The sequence below is a fragment of the Orcinus orca genome, chromosome 8 (assembly GCF_937001465.1).
Source record: "Orcinus orca chromosome 8, mOrcOrc1.1, whole genome shotgun sequence".
NCBI classification, from domain to species: domain Eukaryota; kingdom Metazoa; phylum Chordata; class Mammalia; order Artiodactyla; family Delphinidae; genus Orcinus; species Orcinus orca.
In genome coordinates, this window is record NC_064566.1 from 46,431,976 (window position 1) to 46,438,824 (window position 6,849).

Sequence of the window (6,849 nt, forward strand, 5' to 3'; positions counted from 1 at the left end):
CTCTTTCACTGGGAGTGAAAGGTGGGAGATCATTTCCTAGCAGTATTGGAGAGAGATTTCTGCATTGGGTGGAAGGTTAGATAAGGAGACTTCCAAAGTCATTTCTAATGCCAAAATTCTTTGATTCTAGGACATATTTATTAAATGGGATTGTGAATCAAATGTAGTTTATTTTTGACTCATTGCCATCACTACAAACATAGACTCATTAATTTGGACTGAAATTATGAGCTTTTTATGCAGCTTTGAAGAGTTGCAGGCTACTGTTCTCAAGAAATCAGAAAGCAGAGACGTACTAGTCTGTGTGTTATAGCTTGAACTCCTCTGTTAGCCGCTACTTCTTCCTTCCATTATCAGTGCATCCTAAACTATGCTACTATCTTATTTTATGCTTGCTTGTCTGGTCAGTGACCTACTGGCAGCTGTTTCTCACATGGTGTCAAGCATGTGGGCATTGTGACATCTATTTTCTCAGAGACCTTTTTATTCAAGGGTTGTGGTATGTTTCAGAAGACTGGGGCTGCCAGATGCCTGACCAGAATGGAGAAAAAGCTGGGTCTTTACCTGCTTTTAGGTAGTGACTTATCCCAAGGTTCTAGCAGCCTGCTGACTACAAGCCCTGTTCTTTCTTTTCAGCACCTTTATCACACTCTTTCCTGGACCTATGCCCCTAACCAGCAAACCCCAGCCACCAAAATCAGAGAGGGGAATTCAATCCTGGCATTGTTTTTACTGGAGGCAGAGTAGCCTTCCAGCGTGTAACTAATACAGAAAACCTAACTCTTCAGGGGACCCACATACTCCAGTGCTGACGTACTCAAACCCTTGAACAGGAGAAATAAGCTGGGGAGATGGGGTGTGGCTGATCTAGTAGAGATACTTGTGTTTGCCAGAGGAGAGACTTCGAGGACAAAGGGAGTGGAGACATATTAATCTCCTGTGCTGTGAGCCTGGATAACGGGAATTTAACTTTGCTTTCATCATTTGGCAAACTAATATGGGATATCTTGGGATTCTGTTGTGAAATTCTGAACTCCTTGGATATACTGGATGCCCTTGTACTTGGGGGGCTGCTATAGTGGTTCTCATCTTACTTATTTTGAAAATGGGTAAGGACATGAGAATTTCATTGTTTCTGGGCTGCCCATATGAAGAGTCAACTACTCTGTTTTGAAGGTTCTACAGAAACTATCCCCCACGTGTCTGAGTTCATAACAGTTTCTCTGTGGTAGATAAGAACCGGTTGGAGAATAGAAAGTACATTAAAGTGAATAGATTTCATAAAGATCAGTTCAGTCACAGGGCTGTATGAAGGGGGTCTGTCCTAAGGTCTGAGGAAGGGTAGCCAGAGAGGAGAATCCAACTGGTATGCCCCATGGAGAGTAGAATTTCAGATATAAAGGCTCAGTATCAGCAGGTAAGGGCTAGGAGGAAGGCCAGGACTTGAAAAGAGTGACAATTAAAGGGAAGGGAAAATGGGTGGGAAGCTCAGCATCAGCCCACGTTGATAATTAAAGAAGGGGCACGAATACTGAAGTAGACCTAAATTAACAAACCATACTGTATAACTCATATTTGACTTATACATCTCATAATAATTTTAATTTGCTCTGTTTCATGGTGGTAAAATACACATCACCAAAGACTCCATTAGCCACTAAAAACAAGATGATTACTCGAAAGACTATAAAGTAAATTAGACCTGAGATCCTCACCCCTTAGTCATTCATTTGTTAATTTGTTTATCCCCTGGAGAAACTGAACTAGTTGGAGCCACCAGGAACAACTGGCAGCTGACAGGAGGCATCCTACTGAAAATGGGGACTTAAGGTTCAGCATTCTGAAGCATCAGATACCTCTTAAGCTGACTTGGATCCCAGAACCCTGAAATGTGGCTGTTCTCTTAGGACAGTGCTTTCACTGCAGCTCTCTCAAGGTGGTTTTTTCTCCCACAGTTCTATTACTGGTCCTAGAGATGGGGTAGATGGTCTCCTTGCTTCTTACTACTTCTTGCAGACATTTCTCCCTCTGCTTTCCCTTAAAACCCCCCAGCTTTGAGCCTCATGCCATCAAATTATATCAATTCTGTCCCTTCATTGTTGCTATCATCTACAAAATCTACAAGCCCCTGGGTCATTCCGCCTCAGTTTTCAATAAGTTTAGCTCTTGGCTCATTTCACTCCCCACAACACTACTCCAGATTTAATTCTTCGTAATTTAATTACATAAATGGATGATCCTTTCAACTCCCTGACATATTGGTTCCTTGAATAAACAGTCTTCCACTGATTTTATCCTTTACCTTTCCCTGCCATTTACTCCAATGGTCATACCTTAGATCTTGTTATTACCAAAACCTGTAACCGTTTCATGATCTCAGGCTCATGTATCTGACTCTCTGACCACCAGCTCTGTCTTCCAGATATCTCCTAGCAACTTGATTGCAACACTCCCTTGATTATCACCTTTCATTGTCCCTAACCTGAGTTTCTCTCCTCTCTTCATAAGCAACTTAAATCCCTGGGTCAATGGATGTAATGATTCACTTGCATATACTTTTAACTCAGTTTACCTTCTCTTTTTGTCACACTCACTTTGCAAAACCACAATTCCAGTCAGAGCCAGCTCTTTGCCTACCCCTATGCAGCAACCATGCTGACTGGTCTCATTTTAAACTCATGTCGATAACTCCCAGGCCCTTAACACTGCCCAACAATCATATTTCCCTAGTCATTCACCTTTTTATTCTAGATCAGGGGTCTGCAACCTTTTTCTGCAAAGGGCCGGATAGTAAGTATTTTAGGCTTTTCAGGTCATACAGTCTCTTTCACGACTACTATACTCTGCCATTGTAACAAAAAAGTAGCCAAAGGCAATATATAAGCATTGCCTTACATATTGCCATACAACTCATAAAATTTGAATTTTATGTAATTTTTATGTGTCGCAATTTAGTATTCATCTTTAGGGTTTTTTCCCCAACCATTTAAAAGTATAAAACTTATCATTACCTAGCAGACTGTACAAAAACAGGATTTGGCCACAGGCTCTAGTTTGCTGGGCTGTGTTCCTAAGTTATTTCACACCTTCTCTTTCTTCTCAAGTCTCTAATACTGCCTTCTAATACTGCCAGATGATGGCCTTGCTTTCTACTTCATTCATGAAATAATCAGAACATTCACCACTCCTACCACATCTAACCTCTTACCAGCATCTCTATGCATGAATTCAGCTTTCCCTTCTGTTACTGTGTTAACCATAGCACAAAACCAAAATATTGTATAACTTACTGTGTTTATTGTCTCCCCGACTAGAATGTTAGTTTCAGGAGGGCAGAAAGTTTTATCTGTTTTACACCCTGCTGTATACCAAGTACCTAGAAGAGTGTTTAGCATGTAGTAAGTGCTCAGCAAATGCTTGATTGAACATTGGCTACCAGACCAGCAGGTAGGAGTTTAGAGAATTTTTCTCTAGAGAAACTTACCTCTCCTTCCAAAAGAAAGAAACTATGCATCTTGGCAGTTGATCTTGAGTGCCCTAAGTGGTATTTTTTTCAAACTTCTTCGAGAAAACACCCACAATAAGAAATCCCCATTTTATGGACTTGACCCAGTACATAATATGTACATATGATGTATATGTGTGTATGTGTGTGTATGTGAAACCAAAGTTTCACAAAACAATTTCCTTTTTATGTGTGATATATTCTGACATAGTATTTTCTATTCTGTCTTTTGGGAAAAAAGTTTGTAGCAAGTGATTAAATTGATTTCACAAACCACTAATGGGTTTGCAACCAGAAGTTTGAAAAATACCGCAGTGTGTTCTACTAATCACAAGCCCTGTCTATGTACACAGAGCTTCCAGTCAGTTTTCTAATGCCTAACTCTTACATGTGATTAGATAGCCAAGGATCTCCAGACATTTAAGGAAAGCTTCTGAGAATTCCCTGGCTGACCAGTGGTTAGGACTCTGTGTTTTCACTGCCATGGCCTGGGTTCAATCCCTGGTCGGGGAACTAAGATCCTGCAAGCTTCATGGTGTAGCCATAAAAAAAGCTTCTAACAGAAAAAAAAAACCAAAACACAGCCACGGAACAAAGACTGAAAAACTCATAACATTAGAAATATTGTCAGAGAAATAAGATGCTGTATTCCCAGATGGAACAGATTGCTATTTAAAAGGGGGCAGGGCAGTCAAGAAAGTAGTAAATTTAAAACAGGATAACAGAAATGTGAAAATTCAAAAGAAGAATTGGAAGATAGAAGCCTTTCAGAAAAACAAAAAGAGGTAGAAATGGGGAAGAAATGATAAAATTATTCAATTATTCTAGGGCAAAACCTGTGTAGTGGGCTTAAAGAATAACTAGTCCAGAATGAAGGAGGATGATGAAGCCCTGGAGGGTTGTCTTCAATTTAAAAAAAAATAACTAAACTGATAGGCTACCTGATATGTTTGAAAGTATTGAGAGTTTGGGATAAATTAATTATAGATACTTGAATGCTAAGAAACATGGAAAAAGAGGCAATGGCTAACTTCGGTCAAAAAAAGGAAATGAAATCATATTATGCTAATTTATTCAACCGTGAATAAATATGTACACAGTTATAATAATGTAAGGAATAGTGATTTACCTAAGTAAGATGACATAGATATATTGAGGGATGGAGGATGGAGAAATAATACATGTGTTTATGAGAGGACATTGGAGTGTAAGTACATAGCTTATTTCCTATAGCAAGAAGTAAGATAATAGCCCAGACTGAAAAATCAAGAACTAGAGTATAAGCATGCTATTAAGAAATAGGGAGAAAATCCCAGAAGAGATTTATCTTAAAAGAAAGGAGTTGTCTCTGGGGAGCAGAAATTCAGAATGTAGAGTGCTGGGGTAGGGTCAACTGTGAAGTACCATTTGATATCTTTAAATGCACTATACTGGGGACTTCCCTGGTGGTTCAGTGGTTAAGACTCCGTGCTTCCACTGCAGGGCGCACAGGTCTGATCCCTGGTCGGGGAAGTTCCGTGTGATGCGGCCAAAAAAAAAAAAAAAAAAAAAAATACTATATTGGTAAAAATAAAGATGAATACAAGTAGTATAGTTTTTCATTTATTTGAAAATCTTAGCAGTCAGAATGGAGGAACTGTTTCCCTTAGGTATTGTAAGATATAAGATACTGGGAAACCAAGAATACTGATTTAGCACCCTTCTGAAAGAAACTTTAAAAATTCTCCCTGCTTTGGTACTAAACCTTGTGTTGCTTTGTTATTTTACAGTCTCCAGTAACTTGTCAGCTATTGCTGATACCAGCATCTCTAGGAACAGAAAGATGTAATTCTGGCCTCATACATTGTTGTTACCATGGTGGGAGCCAGCAAGTATACTTATGTGGCTTTACAAGTAGCAGGGGGCAGAAAATCTTACTAAAGGGGGCTTGAGTAGGAGGGAGCACCCTGGCAATGCACATGGTAAAGGAGAGGGCTCACATGAGACATTCCCAGGGTATGCTCAGAAGAACTTCTGTGTGTCCTGCTGTAACCACTGGAGACATGATCCAAGGAAACCATCATATTGATGCTGTGCATGACTCCATTTGTTCTCCTGGACTGCTGTGGCCTGGGAAAGTGCTGAGTAGATCAGAAAGGATGAGGTGGAGAAAGAAGACTGGGGCATCCAGAGAACTATTTGAGCTCTGGAGGGAAAAGGGGTGAGGGGACTGCAGACAGAGCTAGCAAAACCTCGGTCCCAGATACATAAAGTGTCACTTCTGCTTCCTAACCTTCTGACTTCCACACTTAAATTTAGAGAAGAGTCTTCTTACTCTTCTGACCATCCCCCACCAGGCAATTTTTTAGGCCTTACAAAGAAGTGAGAGGGCACATACCTGGTAGGAAGGTGCACCTGGACTTATCACTCCTTAAGTGGAATAGAGTAAGGAAACGTAGTCACAGGGAAGCAGGGAAAAGAGTGGGTACTCACTAAGGCGAGTCTTGTCTGTAAACAGAACAACTCTGATGTGACCTGAAGGTCTAGGAAGACCCTAGGACAGAAAATCTCCCCTCTCCTGCCTACTGTGGTGCCCAGATCCCATCTGCACTTCTTTGGGCATCTCAGCATTGCCCTCTCATGATAATAAAGGAATAAAGTAGGGATTCAAGTAGGTACCTGATTCTTGGAGACTGACCAGAGGAGCCTCTCCCATTCCTTTTCCCTTTTCCAGGTCCCCACAAACATTTATTGGTTTTTACTCTGTCCCAGTCTCCAGGTACAAAGATAATGAACAAGGCCACTGCCCTCAAAGAGTTTGCAAAATTTTGATGGAGGTTGGGAGTATAGAGGCAGATATGAAAACATAATTTTATCCTAATGGGTTAAGTTTGGAAACAGATCTGCACAAATACAGATGGAAGTGCACCTAAGTCAGGGAAGGCTTTCTAGTTGAAGAGACTCCTGACCTAAGGGGAAAGTAAGAGTTATCTAGGCATGAGCAGGGCAGAACAAGAACTGACTCCTCCACTTCCACTGTGTCACCTGGAATTACATTCCTTGTTTAGTGACATATACCCCCGCAACCTCAAACCTTTGGCTCTAGCTGTGCCAGTTCAACTCTGTCACCCATCTCCTTACCCAGGCCTGAGTCTTCATTCAGACTCTAGCCAGGCAACTAACCATCTTATTACAGTCACTCTACTCAAGGCAGCAACAGCCTATATTCTAGAACAGCTATATCTAATACAAATATTAAATTTTCTAGTAGCTACATTTAAGAAGTAAAAAGAAACAAGTGAAATTATTTTAATAACTTATTTAACCTAATACATCCAAAATATTTCAACCTTAATATAAAAAAT